The 23,385-nt window shown below is 36.3% G+C and overlaps 1 pseudogene; it reads right to left on the bottom strand.

Annotated features, from left to right (window-relative positions):
* Window positions 1-809: 809 nt before the first annotated feature.
* Window positions 810-4,432, bottom strand: LOC107401183 (large ribosomal subunit protein uL24 pseudogene; annotated as a pseudogene).
* Between the last annotated feature and the right edge of the window lie 18,953 nt (window positions 4,433-23,385).

Consider the following 23,385-nt stretch of genomic DNA (forward strand, 5'->3'; position numbering starts at 1 on the left):
ATTTCTAGGATACAAACTCAAGAGGTCAGGCTTGCTGAGCAAGTGATTTAACACAAAGGACTAACTCCTCATTTCTCTAATACTTACCTCTTACATTTTGTCTAGTATAATGCGAATCTTAAAAGGTTATATTGATAAAAACAAACCCAGAGCCAGATATTGGGGTGAATGCTAAAAGATCAGAGAGACAGAACATGCCACATCCAACCTCACTTGGCAACTTCTCAACAGATCCTGTTTCCATGAATCCTCGGACTGGAAGCCTCTGAATCCTCACCCAAATGGATCTCAGCTGAACTGCTGCTAAAATCTAAAAGCTTAAAAAGGGCTCTAGTTCCTGGTCCTCATGCCTTATACACCTTTCTGCTTCTTGGAAATGTGGTGATAGTTTATTTGTGCTGAAATGTGGTGATATTTTATTTGTGTGTTAATAAATAAAGTTTACCTGGAGATCAGAGAACATAGACAGCAAGCCATAAACAAAAACCAGGCAGTGATAGCACATACCCTTAATCCAATCACCTGGCAAACAGATTCTCTGTGGATTCAAGGACACAGCCAAGCAAGGTGACCCACACCATCAATCTCAGTACCAACCATAGAGACCTGGAGGTCTGTATGGACAGGCAGTGACAAGGAAGTGAGGTGGCTGGGCTAAGAGCCAATGAGAAGGCAGAATGGCAAGGCAATGAAGGCTCAGGTTAGACAGGAATAAGCTGGCTCTCTTGGGAAGCTATGGCGGCGTGGTGAGCTAAGTTTAGCTGGTGGCTATCACTATTTCTCTGATCTCTACAGCTTTCACCTCTGTATTAGGCTCTGTGTTTCTTGTATTTGCCCCTCTTCTTTCCTACTTGTTGAGACTTGGCTGTCCTTTCCAGGACTTTTTTTGTGTGTGGTATTTGTCAAGATTTAGCCTGGTGATAACCACCTTGCTGGGCTGGTTGCCCACATAGACAGTTGCTGCAATTTTCAGTTTAGATGACACATTTCTTCCCGTACACTTGGACCACTTTGTCAATCTGCTGGCCTTTGTAGTGTCCTCCCCCAACCTGACTTTCATCATCCTTTCAAATGGGCATAGATGGAACACTGTACTTCTCTCTCAGCTCTTTGGAAAGAGGAGAGGACATGGTCTTCCTCCAAATCTGAGAAGGTGCATTGAAAGGCCATTTGTGGTTTTTACTTTGGTGAAAAGTCATGAAGGGATTGAAACTTCATTTTGCTGACTACGATCCAGCAATGGCCACAGAAGGCATCGATGATCCATTTTAAATTAACTAAAAATTTTCCATAATTTTACTTGACTTTGGTGTATGAGTCAGGGTTCTCTAGAGGCACAGAACTTATAGAATGAATATATATAGAGAGAATTAATATATACTTGGAATTTATTAGACTGTCTTACAGGCTGTGCTCCAGCTACTCCAACAATGGCTGTTTTCAAAGTAGGTCCAAGTTACAGTAGTTGTTCAGTCAAGGAAGTTGGATGTCTCAGTGGATCTTCAGTATATGACAGAAATTCAAAGAAAGGTGCTCTAGTGCCATTGAAGGAATAGACTTGCCAGCAAGAGTCAGCACAAGAAGGAAAAATGATGAAAGCTTCCTTCTTCCACATGCTTATATAGGTGGCCACTGGTAAATGTGGCCCAGGTTGAAAGTAGATCTTCACATTTCAAAAGATATGTATTAAAAGCAGTCTTTCCCACTTCACATGATTCAATTTAGAAAAATTAAAAAAAATTCCTCACAGATGTGCATAGATGATTTTGTTTTAGTTAATTCCAGATGTAGTCAGGTTGACAACCGAGAATAACCATCACATTCAGTTTATAATCATTCATTTTCATATGGAAGTGCAGCTGTCCTATTAACTTATTTATAGAATGGTATCTTTTCTCCCTTTGAAATTGTTTAATGCCATTATCAAAATCAGTCATCCACATCTGTTAATGAATTTCTTTACAAAGATCCACTGTATACTACAAAATCTAAAAAGATGATTTTAAATATTACTGACCTTTTTGAAAGTTACAGGTTGTGATTGTATTAATATAATTTACTTTTCCTATTTTCTAAATCATCAATTGGACTGTTTAGTAATTGAATTCTAATTATTTTGATTTAATTTGCTTATTCTCCCTAAATTCCAAACTTAATCATTGATTTGCATTATTTTATTTTGCAACCACATTATAATAATTTAAATATTTTTGTATTTTGGACCATTTCACATATTTTAAAGTTACAAAGTTAGCGTATCAAATTATTATATACCTTTCAATTTGTCTTTTTCCATTATTGACATCATGTGACAGATGTCAAATTACAAAACCTTTGTAAGTGTATTAAAATTATGTGAGTCATAAATTTTGTGTATATTTAACAATTTTTCCAGGGATGACACCTGCTGTTTCATATTCCAATGCAACTCTCCATTTCACATTTAGTTCCTCTAGTCCTTGACTTTTCCCAGCAAATAATGGCATCTCATTCTGTCCCTATTTTTCACAACCACCTCAATGTTAAAGAAAAATGATAATGTATTTTATGGATTTTTTTAGTTATTATTTACTGTTATATTCTATATCAGGATAATACTGTGATTATCAGGTTTTTTTAGAGGGGAAAACAGAGTTTATGTCCTCATCATAATACATTAGGGGCTACACAAAATCTACAGAGCATTGCTGAAGATGCTCAACTCCCATTTCTTGGCTAAAGTCATGAGTTCTTATTTTAAAGTGCTTTTTTCTCCTTCTGTGTTTGTAAGTCAAGAATTTTATCACTTCATTCACACTCCTATGGAGGTTAGATTAAGTGTTCCTTTCTAGGAGTCAATTGAAGTACATTATCTGACTTTATACGATATAGGACATTTCTCTCTTTTTTCTTTTCACAGTTTCTTTTCTTTATTCAACACATCAATACAGGCACACTTATTTTTAGGTTGTACATTGGGCTGCAGTCTAATTGTATGCCTTGTTCTTAAATGTCTATTGGCTCTCAGCCTAGGGAGTTTTCTATGTTGTGCCCACTGTCCCTTCTCCAACTCTACACAGTCGTCAGCTTGAACATCACCTTACTTTCTGTGGCTGTAACAGTCTCAAAGAGCATTTTGTAATTTCCCTTCTCATAACCCAGAATTTATTATTTTATCCCAAAGATCTAAAAGTCATTTTACTGAAGAAAATAATTAAGAAAGCAAGGTCTGAGTACTAGTATCATTGTTGTTGGGGTCCTTTTCCTTCTAGCTTTCTCAGTGGTAAGAAAGTATACACATATAATAAGTACTGTATACATACATACATACATACATACACAACTGTTCTAGTGTTTGTTCATCTCTGCGTCCCTATTAAGCTAAATATAATTCATTACCAAACTCTAATTCTAGCACAGTAAACACTTTAGCTTTGTTTTTTTTTTGCATGTGTATAGTTTCCTTTCTAACAGCATTTCTATTAACCTTTAGTTATTTTATTCATTAGTTATTCATTCAGTGCTTGTTTACACATATAATGCTATAGAAACTGATAATCTGTAGGTGGAGTTTTCCTGTGTTGTGGCCTCTTCCCAAATGAATGATCCATTGACTCAATATAAATTATAAATGCTTGGTTGATGGCTCAAGCTTGTTACTAGCTAACTCTTACATTTAAATTAAGCCACGTTTTTTATCTATGCTTTACCACATGGGTTGGTAAATTTTCTCAGTGTGGTGTACCCACTTTGCTCTCTCTGTGTCTGCAAGTGACTCTCTCAGTCTGCCCCTCTTCATCCCAATATCCTCAGTTTTATTGCTCTGCATAACTTTATTCTGACTTGCTATAAATGAATTAGCTTATTTATTAACCAATAAAAGCAATATATTCACAACGTACAGAAGGATTATTCTACAGCATTTCCCCCTTTGTCTAATTTAAAGGTTTTAATTTTTTTTCTTTTTTTCTTTTTTTTTTTTTTTTTTGAGACAGGTTTTCTCTGTGTTGTTTTGGTGCCTGTTCTGGATCTTGCTCTGTAGACCAGGCTGACCTTGAACTCACAGAGATCCACCTGGCTTTGCCTCCCAAGTGCTGGGGTTAAAGACGTGCACCACCACCACCCAGCAAGGTTTTAATCTTAATATAGTAAAACTACATATAACAAAAACAGTTATTAAATAAGAATCGCACTTACAATATCCAGTCCATTTGTTTTTTGGCAAAATTAGAGAAAATAATCATCTTTCTTATCTTGCTGAGTCTAAAGTTTTACATCTAATTTATCTTTTTATCATAACTAAGAAAACCTATAACTTATCTAGTCTTTAACTCCATCATCCAACTCTGGCCTACAGGACTAGCATATCTGACAAACTTTCCTGTAAGGCAGGGAATTCTGAAGGACTGTCCTACCTTGATTTGGCAAACTTTTGCAGTTGCCTTTCTTGCATCCTGCTGGTCCAGTTTAGAAAGTAACTGTCAACAACTGAGGCAAGAGCAGTCTCTGTCCATGTGGCTAGCTTTTGCAATAAAGAAAGCAAACTCCATATGTAGTTTCTTTGATGCCCATCATTTTCTCTGAGGTAGATTGGTGCTGCCAGTAACAGACATGACTAACTATAATAAAAAGCCTTAGGTTATTAAACATTAAATATCATATTCTGTAGGTCTTTGAGGTGTTCTTAAAGACCATCTATCTATCGAAATATATCTGTTTATGATCTCGATGACATATCTAACATGACCATAATTTTGACTATTATAGATGACTATTAATCTGTATTTTTAAATTATACATTATTTTTTTAAATGAGCTGAATAAATGCAATACCTTAGACATGAGTAGAAATATACATGCACTATTATAAAATTAAATTTCTATCAATAAATCAAAATCCATACTAATGTAATTTTTTTTAGGGAAAACAGTTATTAGCTTGATCTTAACAAATAAACAATTAGACAAAAAACAAAGCCAAATGAAACAAAACACCACCCCACACAAAGAAAACAAAAACAAAAAACATGAAGTTCCTTTTGTGTTGGCCAACTACTTCTGGGCATGGGACCTGTCCTGGAGTATGGTTGACATACCCAGTGACACTCCATTGGAGACCCAGCAGGTATCAGTTGCAAGTAACTTCTTGGTTAAGGGGGTACTTTGCGTTCACTTCTTCTCAGTGTTGGGAATTGGGGAATTTTTTTCATTTATTTTATTAAGAAATTTTTACTCAACCTACATACCACCCACAGATCCCACCTCCTCCCTCCTCCCACCCCTTAGCCCTCCCTCCCAAGCAACCCCCCATCCCCACATCCTCCAAATCAAGGTCTCCCATGGGGAGTAGGCAGAGCCAGGCACACCAAGCCCAGGCAAATCGAAGACCCTCTCTGCCGCACCAAGGCTGCAAAAGGTGCCACACTGCAGGCACCAGGCTCACAAAAGCCTGCCCATGCACCAGGGATGCATCCTGATCCACTCGCCCAGGTGTTCCGCCAAACAATTCAAGCTAAACAACTGTCTCCCATATCCAAAGGGCCTAATCCAGTCCCATGGGGGCTCCACAGCCACTAGTCCATAGTCAATGGGTCGCCACAAGTGTGGCCGGTCATCTCTGTATGTCTTCCCATCATGATCTCAACATCCCCTGCCTGCAGAATCCCTCCTCTTTATAAAGGCTGTGTGACAGTTAGGGTGTTCACTAGACCAGTCACCAGAGTAGACCAGTCCACGCACCCCCTCGATCACTGCCAGCAGTCCAAGGTGGGGTCATCCCTGTGGATTTCTGAGAGTCTCCAAGCCACCCTGCCTCTTACCACTCCCAAGATGTCATCTATCATGGTATCTCCTCTCCTTCTCTCCCACTCCATCCCTTGTTTATTGACTGTGTCCTTTGCTCTACAAAAGCTTCTCAGTTTCAGAAGGTCCTATTTATTAATTGTTGCTCTTAGTTGCTGTGCTACTGGTGTTATATTTAGGAAATGATCTCCTGTGCCAATGCGTTCAAGACTACTTCCTACTTTGTTGAGGTCTTTGATCCACTTGGACTTGAGTTTTGTGAATGGTGACAGATATGGATCTATTTGCAATCTTCTGCATGTTGACATCCAGTTATGCCAGCACCATTTGTTGAAGATGCTTTACTTTTTCCATGGTATAGTTTTGGCTTCTATACCAAAGATCATATGTTCATAGGTGTGAGGATTAATGTCAGGGTTTTCAGTTTGATTTTATCAGTCCACATGTTGGTTTTTATGCCAGTACCAAGCTGTTTTCATTACTAAGCTCTATGGTAGAGTTTGAAGTCAGGGATCATGATGCTTCTAGAGGTTGCTTTATTGTACAGGATTCCTTTAGCTATCCTGGGTTTTTTGTTTTTCCACATGAAGTTGAGTATTGTTCTTTCCAGGTCTGTGAAGAATTGTGTTGGGATTTTGATGGGGATTGCACTGAATCTGTAGATTGCTTTGAGTAAGATTGCCATTTCTACTTTGTTAATTCTATCTATCCATGAGCATGGGGGATCTTTCCATTTTCTTATATCTTCTTTGATTTCTCCCTTCAGAGAATTAAAGTTCTTATCATGTAGACCTTTCATCCCAATATATGTTTGATTGTCCTATGTAACTTTATTCTGCCTTGCTATAGGCCAATCAGCTTCTTTATTAACCAGTGAGACTAATACATATTCACAGTGTGCAGGAGGATTATTCCACAGCACTAACCTATGGCACTCATGCACCAAGTGCAGTACTCATGTACATTTCATTCTGTCTTTAGAGCTTCTGGTCAGAGCCCCATATTCTAGTACACATGCATGAGCTGCTTTGTGTTCTTGTGTGTTTTCACCCATCATTCTCACTGTGGTACATTAATATCTAATACGTGCCTTTATGGTATTTTTTGACCTTCCATGTATCATTTTAGTTTCCCTTAGTATTGTGGTTGATTTATTTCAATGGCCTTTTAATATATTAAAGTTTTAGTTCAATTATTTTGGATTGTCTAAGGGTATTAATGCTTAAAATATCTATTAACTATACTGTAAAACAGCTGGAGACGATTCACACCAAAAAAAAAAATCTTCATGCCTTTTAACCCAAAGCATAGCCTTGGTATGACATAGACATCTAATAAAATTTATTGGTGTCATAGAATATTAGCTCTGGTAAAGAAAAATATATTAGAAGCAAATATGAGAAGTAAAAATGTTAAAAGAGGAGTTGATATTTCAATTCTAAGGAAGAAATATATAAATATTTGTTTACAGTGACCTGCTAGGAAACCAGTTTCTTGTAGGCTCATCAATGAAGGCATGTATGAATGAAATGAGATACAATAATAGTGGAGGCTGCTGTGGGATGTCTTTCTGTACAGTGTCAGTGTGTGTTACTCTGATTGATTGATAAATAAAGCTGTTTGGCCAATGGCAGGCAGAATAAGATTAGGCAGTACTTTCAAACTGAAAAGAGGGAAGAAGAAAGAAGAGTGGAAGAGAAGCTAACCTGCCACTGAAGGACCAACAAGATGTCAACAGACAGGTAATACCATGGCCACATGGCAACAGATAGATTAATAGAAATGGGTTAAGTTAAGTTATAAGAGTTAGCTAGAAGAATCCTGACCCGTAGACCATATAATTTGCAATTGATATTAAGTCTCTGAGTGATTATTTTATAAGCAGCTGCAGGATTGCAGGGCCAGGCAGGACCAGAGAAACTTATGGCTACAGGAGGCTGTGTAGATTCTGCTTGAGAAGTTTTCCACATGAGATGAAGAATAAATGAAAAGACTGAAATTGTAACCAAATTATAGGTGTGTTCCAGAAAAAAAATCAAAGATGCCAGGGTAATAAGGCAGGCTAAACCACATGTAAAGTAAAATGAGAAATGAGGTCAGAGAATTAGTGGGATAATTGTCTTGTAGGGATTAGCAGATTATTAAATATTGGATCTCTCTCCACCCCTCCCCACTCATAATTCAGTAGGATACTTGCTTTCAACAGTTTATTGTAAAGGCAGCATGAAAGGTCCACTTCAAAGAAAGGTAAGGGATAGTCTTCAATGATGCTGTCAGAATCAATACAATGTGTGCTGGGATGGAGAATGTGAATGCTAAATCAGTGATGATGGTATTGTTTCATGAATTGAGTTTGAGAGATGCTGTAAATACCATGAGTAGAAATAGTAGATGAACAATATTTTAAAATTGTTCTGATGTAGAATGGAGACATTCATGACTCACTTTAGAGATGCCTGAAAAAAAGAATTTTTACTTGCGAGAAAAAAGTGGTATTGTATCTGATTTCATTTTCCTTCTTTTTTTTTTGTGGTGGTGGAGAGGAAAGACTTTATCTGGCTTATAATTTCACATCACAGTTCATCATTTGGGGAAGTTAGGACAGAAACTCAAGGCAGGAATCTGAATGCAGGAACTGAAGCACACCATGGAGGGATGCTACTTATTTGCTTGCTCTTTATAGATTTGTCAGATTGCTTTTTTATACAACCTAAGTGCACCTGCTGAATTATGGCACAGTCCACAGTAGGCTGGGCCCTCACACATCAATCAATAATCAAGAAAATGCTTTCACAGACTGGACTATAAGCCAGTCTGCTGAAGGTATTTTCTCAGTTGAGGTTCCCCCTTCCCAGATGACCCTAGCTTGTGTCAAGGTGACAAAAACTAACTAGCATAGACATATAAAACCAATCATTGTGTTGTTTAGAAACAGCTATGAATGTGACAAATAAATAAGAAAGGCAATATTAACCAAACTTCAGGGTCATGATCATTTCTGAGGATCTTAACTTCAAAGGTATCACTGAAATTTTTTCATGTGACCTAAAGGGTAAATAAACATCTGTTACTATTTAAATTACACATACCCAACATTTTTTACATGTATTGTAGATATCACAATAAACATAAAAGTAATTGCACCTGATTTCTATAGTGATAGAACTGATGTAGTACACAACAAAACCAAAGCAAGAAAGGAGACAGAATTTCAAGAACCAGTCATCATAAAAAGATAGATTAATGTGCATGAGGGGGCAGAGGAACATTCATTTACTTTAAAGAGGAATCAGCATCAAAAAATACATGGGAATAAAATGGGAATTAGCTGATGTGGTAACATGTTGGTTTGCGATGGGAATGCAAAAATTCTCTCCCAAATGTTCCTTCAGCCAATTGCTAAGAATGATTATTAGTTACTCCTTACAAGAGGAAATATTGAGATGAATGTTTCATGGGAGAGTGGTAAAGAAACATGTTTAATAAGTTAACAAAGGACCAACATGTGACTGTTCGTCAGCATTAATTATTTGCTTAGAGATTACAGTCATGATTTACCTAGTAGGACTAATTAGCATTGATTTTAAAATGCTGTCTATGCTCACTACTATGCTCTTTCTTCAGCCATCAACTACCAATAGACAAAGGAGCAACTTTGTCTTAAAAATGTGATTATTAGTGATGAGGAAAATATGCTGGTCTCTAAAATTATTAAGTAAAAGAGGGTGAACTAGTTGTAAACTAGGTGAAAATTAGAAAGTGTTGAAGTTGATGCCCTGCTATATACAAGAGCATCTTTTTTCAGCAGATGGCAAGAACTGTGGTATCATTGTGAAGGCCAGCCTACTAAGAAGGAAGAAAGGTTCATGAAAATGTCAACCAAACAGATCATAAGTACCGATTATCTCTTTCAGATAACTAGCATACTTTTGAGCACCCAGCATTGCAAGACTATATATTTCTATAATGTGGGCAACATTTGTTCTTACCCATGGATATGACCACTTTGGTGAATATGTGAAAGAGAGGCCCTTCTGTTCTTAGTGTCTTTGAATGTTCAAATAAATTCCAGCATTTGTATTCTCAAATAGTTTCTATTTTCTTAAAGTGAAAACTTTTCAAAATTCTTCTCATAGCATTTCTAAATGTATAGTCTGTTATCCCTATCTGAACCCACACACAGCACAGCCTCCGTGTAACAGCAACTGTATGGCAGCCATTGATCTCCTTTTGTCTCTGTGTTTTGTCTAACCTCTAAGAGTCACCATTCTATTCTCAACCTATATCAGGTCAATATTCTCAGTTACATGTATAAGGAAGATCATATACCAAGTAAAATAATTGTATAGATTATATTTGTACATGTTAGTGTTTGACTTGTGTTTTTACATTAATGTTAACAATGTTATATTATCCATATAAAATGAACAGTCAACCCCATTTATTTCACACAGGGATAAGTTAAATAATTGGTAACTGCATGTCTCTTGGGAGTTTGGAAAAGTCAGATAAAACCATAAACATTTCGAAATTTTAATTTAAAGAAAACATTGGTAGTATTTTAAGTTTACCAATTACAGTTCTCCTAATGACAAATGTTCTTTGTAGATAATTATGCAGCAGAGAGTTAATGAGACTGTAGGCTTGATAGCATTCTATTTCTGCCCTCACATTAAGAGTTGCCTAACTGCTTTATAGATGAGTTATTTTGCTGGATGACTAAATGATATCTGTTACTTATACTAAAAAATTAGAGACAGCTGTAGACAATTTTGGATGACAAATATTTTCTTTGTTTCCCTTTATAAAAGTTTAGGACTCTGCATAAAATATGGTACGCAAATTGAACATAAATTCACATACATGGTTGAAAGTATATGCATTCCTTTGAGGACTTTGAAAAATGGGTTTTGTGTTATTTTCTCATGACTGTGTATGTGTATATGGTATGTATATATGAGTACACACCAGCTATGATGCTTAAGGTCAGATGACATCTTTTTATGAGATAATTCTTTGCTGTAGTCTTTATGTGGGGTTCTAAGGATCAAATTTAAGTCCCCAGGCTTGTGACTGAGAATTTATCCAACTGAGACTTTCACTGACCCTCCTTTAAGGGCTTTTAAAAACAGAGACTCATTTAAAACTATCACAAGGAAACCTTGAAACTTCTTTGAGTTCAACTCTATTTAAGATTATAAGGGCAGTTAAGTTTAATTATAAAGTATTCATTTCTTCAGCTCAAGGGAAATGTGAATTTACTGTTGTTCAATTAGTATAAGCAATTAACACCTGACTATGATAAGATACATTATTTGAATTATTTTTAGATTTTCAAACTAGAACATGCCTGTGAGAATTTCCATTTGCTGAGAAGCAGAATTATTTTTTTAGTCTGTTAGGAATTGATTCAAGTTATTACTTCACCTAAAGAATTTAATTTATCAACAAGCAAAACTAAGAAAGGCAATATAAATTCCCCTGTTTTCAATTCTAAAACTGAAGTTTCTGTCTAGGATTCTGCCTGTGATTTATTGCTCATGTGAATATCTTGTGTTGACTTCTTTAATTCCTAAGAGTCAGTTGGAAAACTTGTTTTAATGAGAAAATAAAACAAAAGAAAAAGCTGTATTACTTTTGTTGATACACTTAACACAACTCCACTTGAACCTAGATTCTAGAGTGTGAATTGTTTGTACATAATTATAATTTAGTCATTCCAAAACATTAAAAGTGTTCCTCCACTAATTAAAAAAAATCAAAACCTTAAAATGCCATAAAGCCAAGTATGCAAAACAAACAAAAAAAAGATATTTTGCATAACATCACTTGATCATTTATAAGAGAGAATAGGGAAGAAGGTACAATTTTAGGATGCTACTAAAAATGTGCATCCATCTACTCACTAACTGAATATTCACAGACTGGGTGTTTTCTATGTGCTAAGTATTGTACCAGCTGTAAGGTATGTAAAAAAGAAAAGAAAAGAAACTTTACTGCCAATAAGTACTGGCAAACAGCCTCACTCGTTAAGAGCCCTGGTTGCTTTCCAGAGCACCCAATTTTGAGTCCCAACATCCATGTCGGGGCTCAAAACCATCTGTAAACCCAGTTCAAAGTGATCTAGTGTCATCTGCTGGCCTTCTTGGGTGCCAAACACACACTGAGGTGCACAGACACACTTGAAAGAGAAACATAGATATACATAAAATAACTAAAAGTAAATATAAGAAATAGTACTGCCAACAAGATTATAGCATTGGAAGAGTCTAAGATTTAAATTAAATAAAAAACTTCCCCAACAAACATGAAGTTATAAGTTTAATAATTGGCATGAAACTGAGACATATTATATTTAAATGTCACAGAACTGTCAGTTTTACCAGTTAAGAAAACCATGGATGTGGTCATAATGATTTAAATCATTAATCTATAATTTTGTATGTAGTATTCATTTTATGTCAGAAATTCTACTTAGCATGAACTCCCCAGGTTATTCTCACAAATGTATGTGAAGTATTTATTTCAATTCAATTTCCTTTGATGAACTGAAACCAAAAGGATTAAATAAATTTCTGAGGAATATAGACCTATAAGATGATTTACCCAGGAGTGAGCTCTCTCTATATTGATTCTGTAGTGTGCCATTACAACTTATAACAAGACGCCCAGTGATGTAAGATTCAATCAGGATCCTAAGTATAATATCAGTCAAGAGAAAGAGTTCATTGGACAGGCTACATTGTGTTTATTAAGCAAGTCATCAGGTAGCATGAAAGAGGTAAAATTAGAAGAATCACTATAATAATTATAAGTCACATAAGCAGTAACCTAACAAATTGACAAAGGTGGAATTGAGACAAAAAAAAACATGTTTAAATAGTCTTGAGTGTGTTAACAAAACAACATGAAATATCACTGTCTCTGTACAATCTTGTTAAATATATGTAAATGTCCTGAAGAAATTCCTCAAATTCCACTTTCTTAACTATACTCAGGGCAACTAAAAATTCATCCCTGGAATCAAAGCCACACAGCTCCTTCACATTATTCTTAAACTGAAGCTGCATTGAAGTTACTGTATGGACTTTAATTAGGTTTGATTTGTAAATATCTATTATTGAATCACTAGAATTTTTTAAAAGTCATGTTCTCCTTCATTGATTTGGTAAATAACCATAATGTCACATTAACAATACTGGAAATATATAGATTAAATACTTACAATGTTGGAACTTGCATTCTATGAAGGACAACTTGAACTGGTAGACCCAATATCCATCTAAACAAAATTTAAGAAACCTGAAGTAGAAATACATAGGAGCTATTTCAAATGGGTATCTCTACAACATTTTTAATAGAAATTTTTTAACACAATATATTTGATTATGGTTTATGCTCCCCCAACTTCTCCTGGATTCTCCCTGCTTCCCTATGGACCAGACTCAAATAGACACCCTTAGACAAGAACCTGACACTATATATAGGCCAGGGACCTAGGGGAAACCAAGTACTGTGTTCTGCTAAGGGAACAATCAAATGACTCCTAATGACATTCTGTTGAACACATAGATGAGGTTTTGATCAGCTACCATTGGGCAAGCTCCCTCCTGCAGTGGAAGGGAATAAGTAAATAAAGAACCATAGTCAAGGTTCAGAGAATGAAAGACTTTGGAACATTCAGTCCTAAATGGGATATCTCCGTCAAATCCTCCCTCTCACAGCTCAGGGAACACCACAGATGAGATTGCAAGATTGTAAGAATAAGAGAGGATATTGAATACAAAGGAAACAAAGCCATTTAAACACAGCAGGACAGATGTGCATATGAGTTCACAGAGACTATGGCAGTATGCATAGAGCCGGTATAGGTCTGGGCCTGATGGAGTACCAGAGCTGAGAGGGGAAGTAGACACAAGTCCACATTCCCAAACCAGAAAATATCTCCAATCAATAAGCACTCACAAATGAAAACTTAGTTGTTTATTTCCCCCAACATAGTCTCGATGAGTATATAAATCACTCTGAAGACCAGGCTTTATGCCCAGCAGTAGATGACCAACACAAAGCAAACTCAATGGCATTTTTGGAAGGCTTTTGTCTTGTAATGCTTTGAAACCAGCATTTATATTTCTAATTAATCAAAAGAGTTGTATATAAATGGAAGACTATATAAGTAGTCTAATAGATAAGTAAGTTGTATGATAAATAGTTCTAACTTAAATGCAAAGTATAGTATATTTAATGCTATTTTATATTGTGATTTGCCCACTGTTTTAATATTTATAATATTACAGATATGTGTAAAATATTTCTAATGTAACAGAGTGGACTCCAGGTAGAACTAGACTCCAGGTGTAAGTCTAGATGACACTGGACATTTTACAATTTTCTTTTAGAAACAAAAAAAAAACCCCTAAATTCTCTTGTAAAAGCACATTTTTCTTTAACAGTCAGATACTGACAAGTAGTTACATCTATTAGATGTGATTTCTTCTTTACAACAAATGTTTCATCTCATTCTACTAAAAGGATTAAAATTTATTTTCACTTAAACACCCAGGCTGTCGGTAATCTCTGACATGCTCCACACTCCAGCAGTTATATGGCGATTCTAGTAACTATTCTTTACACAAAATAAGTCTTATGCCTCCCCTTGGCTATTTGAATTTCTCTTAATTCATCTTTAGAAGTTCCCGTGTTTCTCATCATTAAAAACGTCAGCCATCTTCATATATCAGCTAATGTCATTACTTAAGAGGTCTTCCCATGTAACCTAATCTAAATATAAATCAATTCAGATTGCCTTCCTGCACAGTACCCAAACGTTCTCCTTCATCTATCACATTTCATATGTGTCCTCAGATTTCTAGTGTTCACTTTCTATACCAGTGTGGAGACTCATGATCTCAGTGAAGAGGTGTTTTGTTCACTAGTCTGTGCCCAGGGTCTAAATTAGTACCCTGTACAATATGGCAAAAAGTTTTTTTAAAATATATGAGCATCCAGTACTACAATGCATGCTGATGGGGAAAAAATGCCCCCCCTTTTGTTTGTTTCTATTTCAGACATAGCAACTACTTCACAATTGGTGATTCATGTATGCATTGATGTGTATATTTTTAGACCACAGGTGAATTCTTATAGTTGTAAAAGAAAAAGGCCCTATGGTTAATATCCACTAAGTCATTATGATTCTGAACTTCAAACCACCTAAAGTGCACACTGAAGGTACCGTGGAGAATCAGATTCAATTGGATCTTTCTAACCTACTGTGTGCTAGTTTTTATGAACTGATTTTAGAATTCCAAACTTTGTTAAATATGAATTTTGTTTTGTTAAATATACCTGTTAGATATGCTTTTCTTCTGTAATTTCAGGGACGTGTTATTCTTTATTGTATTTTATTGATTTTAGTAGTAAAGCTGCTCATATTTTCACTTTACATAAGTTGATCATGAATGTGGAAAGACATTTTAGAAGCATTCTGTTTTTCCCTTGTTTCACTTTGTGGTGAAATATTTACAAATGAATTATGATAGATGCTAGACTAAATGATTTTACAATCATTTAGCATTTAAGCATTAGCCTGGCGAGACTTTTCAAAATATCACGATTATTTTTAAGAATATTTTATTTTATGCATATAGATGTTTTGCCTGCATGTATGTCTGTGCAGTGCAAGTGGGCAGTGCCCATGGAAACCAGAGAGGATGGTAAATGCCCTGGAATTTGAATTACAGACATCTGTGAGCCTTCATGTGGGTGCTGGGAATTAAAACCAGGTCCTGGGGAAGGAAACCCAAAGCCAATAACAGCTAGGGCATCTCTCCATCCCCTAAAACTCCAGTTTTATAAGACAAAAAGAAAAAAGAAAAAAACAATTAAGCAACTGAGAAACAAATGTGACTAAATGGAGTGAGTACCCTCACTCAATTTTTGAGCGTAGAATGACTACAATTTGTATTAGCTGTTTTTCCACGACGGTGGCAAAAATTCTGATGAATAACAACTCAGTCAGGGAATACTCACCTTTTCTCATGACTTCGGAGTATTTTAATCGAAGGCAGGGAGGTCATGAGGACTGTGTGATGGAGACTGTTCATAAGGCAGTAGGTCAGGAAGCAGAGAGCAGTAGACCCTGTGCCGGTCCTCAGTACCTGCTTCTCACAGCTAGTCTTCTCACCTCAGGTGACAAAGCCTCTCCAAATCATGTCGCCAGCCCGGAGCCAGCTTCGGAACTGTGGAATTCAAACCAGAGCTCTACCCAAAAAGGTGGTAAAAGGGTGAGAGAGTTGTTTGGTGAGTATTATTTCACCAATGACTGATGTTGCTTGTTTCAGCCTCAGCAAATATATTGTTAACGAAAGAAAATGTTAAAGAAACTGGATGAGTGTTATGTTATATGAAAAATATTCTCCAAAGATTTCCCTAAATTTAAAGTACATATAAAGAAATCTTAGGTATTTTTTTTCTTTGCAGCGTATCCTCATCAGTATACCCATGTCTGTTTTTTCTATGTTTTGTGGAAATAGTAATGGCATTTTTATACATTTACATACGTAATCGTTTATATCTTCATAATGCGTAATACTAATGAATTTTCTATCAATGAATAATTTGTATGAGTTGATTGAATTTTGGAGACATAAAAGTTAAAATCTTGAATTTTTAAATGCCATAATTAGAATCAATTCATGAACATTATTTCAAGAGTAGCCACCATTTCATTTAAAAAAAAATAAAAGAAAGAAAAGAAAAGAAACAAGAGGGGGAAAAAAACTACTTTAGCGTTTGCCCACGAATACGTTCTGATTCTGTCCTATTTGGCTTCCTCAAACTCACAGGGGCTCCTGAAGACAATGCCTGCTCCACCTGGGTTTCATCAGCAGTATTTCATCAGGCAGCCTCTTCTAAGATGACCCCATCCTTCCGAGAGGCTCACAGAACCAGATCATATAATACTGTAATTATATCCCTACTGCTGTTGAGGAAATTGAAGGTATAGATCTGGACTTGAAGTAAACAAGCGATTCTCAGACCACTTACTGACCAACATTTCTCTCAAAAAAAAAAAAAAAAAAAAAAAAAAGGGCTCTGTGAACTAACTTACAATAAAGAGTCACTACATTTTATTTATTCATTTATTTATTTATTTATTTATTTATTTATTTATTTATTTATTTATACATTTTAAAAGACAATTGATGAAAAGTACATGGTTCATCCATTTCAGTTTTTCATAGATGAAATATGTGTAAATCATTTTAATTAATTTCATATGACATAGTACATCAACCATTTCTGCTGTCATCTTTAGTGGATATTTGCGTGTGTTAATGTATGTATGCCATGGTTATAGGATTTGATTTGTGAAAGATTTCTTGTGAAAAGGTCCTCTTCATGTCCTGGATTCAAAGAAGTACGTGGATCCAAATGCCTTCCACTGTAGAATTATATTCACATTGCTCTATAGAATCCAGGATTTCTGTCCTATCTGCTTCCTTCTAATCCTAGAGTTCAGAATAGCAGTTCCTTACTTAGCATCACTAATGCTTTAGGTTTCTGTAAATTTAGTGCCCATGCATTATCCTGTGTTTGAGTAATGTAATTTCCTTAATACTTTATATCTTTGATATTTTCTATTTGTTTTATGAGTTTTACAAGGAAAGATGGCCAGCTTAAAAAACAAAACAAAACAAACAAACAAAAAACAAACAAACAAAACGCACCCTGGCCTAGAACCTAGAACCAGTAAAAAAAACAGCCTGGATCTGAGACCTGAGCCAGTAAAAGAAAGACTTCATCCCTGAACTCAGAACCAAAGAAACATGCCCTGACTCTGAAACCAGTGCCAAGGAAACATACTTTTTCCATAGAATCAGAGCCAGTGAAAGAAATACTCCCTGGCCTTAGAATTAGAGCCAAAAAGCTAAAAAAGGCCGGTGAAATAAACACAGTTTTGCTCTGAAACCAGAGTCAACTCTGTCACTGACCAATGAAACCAACCAATCACAGACAATGAACCAACCAACCTCTGAGCTCCTTGACCCTGGGACCCAGAACCAGTGAAAGAAACACTACTTGGATCTGGGACTCGAGTCAGTGAAAAAACTCTTTATCGCTGAACCCAGAATCAAAGAAACATGCCCTGACTCTGAAACCAGAGCCAAAGAAACATACTTTCTCCATAGAATCAGAGCCAGTGAAAGAAATATGCCCTGGCCTTAGAATTAGAGCCAAAAGGCTAAAAAAAAGGGCCAGTGAAAGAAACACAGTTTGGCTCTGAAATCAGAGCTATCTCTGATCATGACCAAGGAAACTAACCAATCCCTGAGCAGGAAAAACTAACCAATCCCTAAATAGAAAATCTTCTCCCTAGAGAAACTCTGCCTTTAAGAAACCCAATATAACTCCCCCCACCCCACCACCTGTTCAGTTGTGGGCTGTTCTCTCCCACCCTTGTAAAGGGAGTCACTCTCCTGGACTCCTCTCCCAAATAAATCTAATTTCTCAATAGTATTTGGTGAAGATTTTTAGTTGCTGGCACAGAGAAGTGAACCTTGCTAAGATATCCCTTAGGGGACTGAGCAGAAAAAAACCTTGTAGAGATGTTCGGGGAGCCAGGGGCGGGGGCGGGGGAGGGGGCACGGCCGGGCAAGATGGAGCAGAAGAGAAGAACCTTGCTGAGACATCCCTTAGGGGACTGAGCAAGATAGAGCAGAAAAAGTAACAACTTTTCGCTGGAGCGGGAGGAGATTGCTACATTTCTGCATAGGAGATTGCTACATTTCTGCAGGGGTTTCCCCTTTAGCATAGTGAAGCAAAAGAAGCAACATCTTGGGCTGGAGAGAAGAAGTAGCAGAACTATGCTTGGAAGCCCCCTTAAGGGGGATGAAGGCTGAACATGGATCAGTTGTACTGGCTCTCCAGGAGAGGAGCAGGATTGCTATTTCCTGCGGGGAGACCATCCCTCACTGCACCGCAGCTCCTAGTACAGCCTGACTCCCAGAACAGTCAGGATACCTTTCACTCCAGAGCTGAGTTGTACCATTGCAGCTCCAGCTGCCAGAGCTGTCGTAGTGCAGTTCCAGGTATAGCTTGACTTCCCTAGTAGTCAGGATACCTTTCCCCCCAGAGCTGTAACAATCGCTTACGAGTTTCACGAAGGCAGATATTTAATATACTTGAGTTCACTGAGTTGAAATGATCAGAGATTTCCATAAAATTCACTATGTAAGTACTACTCAATAATAAACTCTTAATGTTTCAAAGGCTTTAATGCAGTAAACTAAATTTAGCTTCAGATGTCAGTGAACAGAACTCTGAAGTAATAGAGCAAGAGTTTCAGCTACTGGAGAGACCAACAGTTACTAACACATACTCTTGCAGAGGACCTATACTCTACTCCCAAGGCCGCATTGCAGCTCACAATCTGTAACTCCTGTTCCAGGGGATGCAAGGCCATCTTCCAACCTCTACAGTCACCAGGATACTAGTGGTGTAGACATAAATTCAGGCAAATCACTCATGCACCTAAAATAAAATATTTTTTAAAAAGTTAAAAGAGACTAATGTTCAAATCACAGGTTTTCCACTAGCTTACAGGATGTCTTGCCGACTATGCTGTCTCCTTTTGATTATGGTCATTTCTTTTGGCTCTTCAGTATCTGATATGAGAAATAATGATGAAATTTACCTTAAAGACCATTCTAGTTTTTTTCATATGTATTTATGTGATTTAAATATTCCAACCATTTTTTGTTCCTGTAAAAATGTATAAGTTGAGTTTCTGTAAAATGAAATTCACTAGACAGACAGCAAAAGGTTAATTTAGGCAACACTGTAAAAAAAAAAAAAAAAAAACTTTCATCTAAAATCAACAATGAGGTTTGCAAAGTTGTCTCACAAAGAATATCTAAAATTCAATAGGCTGAAGATAGTCTCCCTTGCAGTTAAACATAAGACAGTCTGTGAAAATTAGTTAATAGTAAAATTCATTCATATGGTTATTATTTAAAACATGTAATTATAGTGATAGAGTAGTAGCACATCAAAGTGCCTTCGATGTAAGTGTAAGGAAGTGTATGTTCAATTGCCTAAAACCCATTTTAAAAAAGCCACACATGTTGGCACATGCTCTTAATCTCTTAATACTAGTCTTGGGAACTTGGGATGGTAGAGATGGAGTGCTGGTTCTCACTGGCTGGGCAGTCTAAGCTACTTGGCAAGCCCAAAACCAATGAGAGACAGTTTCAAAACACAAGGTGGCTGAGCTCATGAGATGATTCAGCATTTAAAGCTCTTCTAGCAGAAATCTGATAAAAAAAAAAAAAAAAAAGCTCTATCTCTATGCTTGGAACCCCCCCAAAAGTAGAAGGAAAGACCCAATGCTGTAAATTTCTTCTGACTTCCACATACACATGTCACATGTGCCTATACATACATCACACACACACACACACACACACACACACACACACACACCTTCCAAGAATTAGAAGGAAAGACCACTCACTGAAGACCATGTATACTTTGGACTCAGAACTTGGAGGAAGAGAGCTGGAACTCCCTGGAAGCCTTCTTGAGGACGGGTTCTCATCATACACTCAATTGTAAAGCCTACGGACCATAATAATTATCAGCATGGGAAGATATCACAAGGGTGCAATAGCAGTATTTGTATCTTGAACTCCCCAATAGCCACCTAATTGGATTTAAGACACACTCAACAGGAGGGAATTCATGACCATTATCGTATGTTTTTACTACTGCTTGTAGCCGGTGAGTACATAGACCCTAGAAGGGAACCTACTATAGCCACTTCCTAAAAAGAGCATAATTCCAAATTGTATTATAAATATTTATATTTGTGCACAGTTAAGTAATTCACAGCCCTCATAAAAGTTGCTTTTTGTAGCAATAGACAGAGAAATTCACAGCTGCTCAAAATACATGGAAGAACTAATCATGTATTGCCTCACCTCCACTGGTACATCTTCAATGCACTCTGAGATTCAGTGCTCAAGGTACTTCCTGGAAAAGGGGTTGAAATATCATAGGAGCCAGAGGATCAAGTCTTCTGATGTCAATAGTGACTTCTGTATGTGATGTGGAAGCTGCATCCATGACATCTCAACAAGACAATCACTTAAACAAGATGAGCACCATGGCAACACCAGGTGATATGCCAACACGAGCAGAGGAAATCTTACAAGGCTCCACCTCTAGATGAAGAGCAGGCTACAAATGGCTGCCTTGAGAGAGGAAGCACCAGTCTTCATGGGGATGAGTTCCCTAATAGGTCATCCAATCCTAAGTGGTGTACACATAGGGACACTAAGGGGGCTAAGCAAATTGTATTTACATAAACATACGTATGTGTGTGAGTGTGTGTTTGTGTGTGTGTGTGTGTATATGTGTGTGTGTAACAATTAATTAGAGGAGACTAGGTCACGAATCTAAGATGTATTGGGGGTTACACAGGAGGAATTCAGAGAAGTGAAAATGATGTAAATACAGATTCATGCATACAATTACGTTAAAATACATTTAACTATGAAACAAAAACAGGAAAACATTAAAATTATTTGCATTCATTTAAATTTAGTTAAAACATATTATGTGTAAAGTAAGTACAAGTTGATCAGTCTTTGGAAAATTAATGCTAATACCTGAAAAAATGCAAAAAGGTATTTGTACAATGTGGTTTATGTAACCCTCCATATTGACTCATTTGTACATAAATATGTGGGCTCTCAACTCTATGGGACTCTTTTGTTTTTTTTTTTTTAATGTAGACTTTGTTTTGGGAATCAGCTATCAGTTTTTAAACTGCCAATCAGTTATAATTATTGATAGCATATTTTACGAAAATGCTGGAAAAATGTGAAGAAGAAAAAAATTGAAAAGGAAGAATAAATGTCTCTTATTTTTCTTTTTACTATAAGCAAAGATGAGAGGAATGAATGTCCAAGTTATTTTGTTATTTTGTCTTCCTGTAATTTACACCTCTAACATTAGCCTGCAAAGCATGCTGCAAACACCTGCTTCATGGAGTCATTGTTTCCATGGAGCCACTTTCCATCACCTATTTTTAATAGTTTACACAACAAGATCAAGGGTGTCCCAGCTGTTACTGCCACTGTTGCTAAGCAACCTTTAAATCAGAGTTCAAGAAGACAAAGAATCATGCTTGAAATTTTCTCAAGTGTCTATTTACGCTACCCCCCACCCGAGCGTTCTTCATTTTACACCGTTTTCAGTTTATTTTCCGATTCTGTTTCCATCCTTTAATTGTGTGTGTGTGTGTGTGTGTGTGTGTGTGTGTGTGTGTGTGTGTGTGTGTGTGTGTGTTTGGTTGTGATACATATATACATACATACATATATATATATACATATATATATGACTCCAAATGCTAAAAGTCGCTGGAATAATCTTCATACTTGTGTTAATTATCAAAAGGTAATAAATATGTTCAACTGCAAACAACCTCCAACACAAAGCAAACACATGTGATGGATTTATTTTCTTTTAATAATCAGAATAGAAGGTTGTTTTCTGTGTTTAGAGTATGTTTCTAGACTGTGGAACTGCTCTGCCTGGGGAGCCAGAGAAGTGACACTCAGATCAATGGCTGGAGATTCACTGCCTGCAGAGAATTACAATGCCCTCTGAGCATTCTGTAATCTAAATACCCTTTCCTGCAAAACAGAGGTCAACCCACTTTAAGAAAACAGAGAAGTTACAGTACATTGAACTTGAAATCCCTGATTGATTGATACATATAGCTATTCATTAGGAGTGCTGAAAATATGTTTCAAACATTCCTATAAAAAATAAGGTCTTTTTCTCTACAAAAGGAATTTTTCAGGATCCAATGACAGTATTCTTGATAATAGTGAATACCATTAATCAGCAACAGAGAAAGTAAATAAAAGCAAAATGAGGTCTTAGTTTTGCATGTAGTAATTTGAATAAGGAGTTGGTTCTGGAATCTCTCAAACTATAACTAAGAATTTGTGACTATTTCATAAGACTAAAATGAGTGAAAAGACTCAGAGTGTACATATAAGCTAACGGTGTACCTGTGTGCAACTGTGTGAATCCCTCATATCAGTGGAGAATAAAGATAGATTCAGGGCATGTCATAGCAGCCCAACTCATGTCCCTAAATTTTATGTGCATCTTCTAATGAAATAAAATGCTATAAGACCAATATTTATATATAAATATCTGAATATTTCATATATGTGGAAAGCAATAATAACATTTACATATTCCTTCTTATATTTGTTTCTTCCTAGATGTTCATAATTCTGCTAAGTCCTTAAGTATCACATACTTTTATGGTCCTGATTCAAAGTGAGTATGTAGAACATTGAGATGATTTTTTTCCTAAGATTATAAAAAAATTCTTAATTTTAGCTTCATCACACTACCAGATAGATACACAATATGCCACATTTTTGCCCTTGTTTTAAAAATCACCTCCCTTTTGCATTGATTCATTCATCTAGATTCTTCTTCATTTTTCTTTTAGTTCAAAAACATGGATGCATTATTTTTCTTAGGTTTCTAGATCAACATATCACTGTTCGA

This window comes from Peromyscus maniculatus, chromosome 16 (genome assembly GCF_049852395.1).
Source record: "Peromyscus maniculatus bairdii isolate BWxNUB_F1_BW_parent chromosome 16, HU_Pman_BW_mat_3.1, whole genome shotgun sequence".
Classification (NCBI taxonomy): domain Eukaryota; kingdom Metazoa; phylum Chordata; class Mammalia; order Rodentia; family Cricetidae; genus Peromyscus; species Peromyscus maniculatus.